Source organism: Amblyomma americanum, chromosome 1 (assembly GCF_052857255.1).
Source record: "Amblyomma americanum isolate KBUSLIRL-KWMA chromosome 1, ASM5285725v1, whole genome shotgun sequence".
NCBI classification, from domain to species: Eukaryota; Metazoa; Arthropoda; class Arachnida; order Ixodida; family Ixodidae; genus Amblyomma; species Amblyomma americanum.
This window is the reverse complement of record NC_135497.1, coordinates 59,509,210-59,510,113: the sequence shown is the minus strand read 5'-3', so window position 1 is coordinate 59,510,113 and position 904 is coordinate 59,509,210. Positions and strand designations below refer to the sequence as shown.

At 44.1% G+C, this 904-nt stretch overlaps 1 non-coding gene across 1 annotated transcript; it reads left to right on the top strand.

The window, feature by feature from the left end:
• The first annotated feature begins 285 nt into the window (after positions 1 to 285).
• On the top strand, positions 286 to 447 carry LOC144116537 (U1 spliceosomal RNA). Its single transcript, XR_013311872.1, has one exon. It is a non-coding gene; the product is annotated as a U1 spliceosomal RNA (small nuclear RNA).
• The last annotated feature ends 457 nt before the right edge of the window (positions 448 to 904 follow it).

Here is a 904-nt window from a genome sequence, read left to right as displayed (position 1 = left end):
CAGTTATCTCATAATTACGTGGTCGCTGCCCCACGCGCAACTCGATTTCGTTGCAAGGTGCGAACACATCTAACACCTAAATTATTTTGTTTCTTGTTGTTAAAATTATTTATTATGTTAACTTCAGTTACTCCCTCCTGTCTGCGGTCCCTCCCAGTCCGTCTGTAGCTTTTTTAACAAAATTGCGATTATTGCAAAAAAAGGAACTCTGTAAGAAGTGTATTGGCCTCTGGTACTGAACAGAGGTATGCATCGCATGACATCCGATTTCAGTCGTTCTTTAGCATACTTACCTGGTGCTGTGTCTCCGGCGATCAGCAAGGTCGGGGCACCGTGCCGAGGCCTGTCATTGCAGTGCGGAAGGCTGAAGCACGCCAGTACTCCATTTAGGAGTATCTGGGCATGTAATTTTTGGTAGTCGGGGCTCGGCGTTCGCGCCAGCCCCCTTTATGGAATTCCAAAATCAGAATGCTACCACACATTCGAATACTCCTCACTTCTTTTACGGCGTGGTTCGTGTGTCGACGGGTGAGAAAACAAAAATTCAGGAGCACTTTCTTGGCCAAAAGTGCGGTGAGGCGAAAGCCATTCAAAGAGTTTATTCAGGCAATGTGTGGTAATGTTGCCTAGGGCACAGACCAAAAGGCAAATGGATGCCTTACAAAGTGTCTGCGCCCTTCTTGCTCCCAGTCGAGAGCACAAAACATTCAGCGTATAAAATAAACACTACACGAGGAAATACAGAGTGAATTGGTTAACACTGAAACTGGAGTTATTTCATATTGTACATTTATGTACAACAGTTGGGCAAATACTGTGAGAAACAACAGAATGAAAACGAAAAGAGTGGTCATGCCTGCAGTGACAACAGATATATAGTGATGCTATTTTTGAAAGCTTTTAA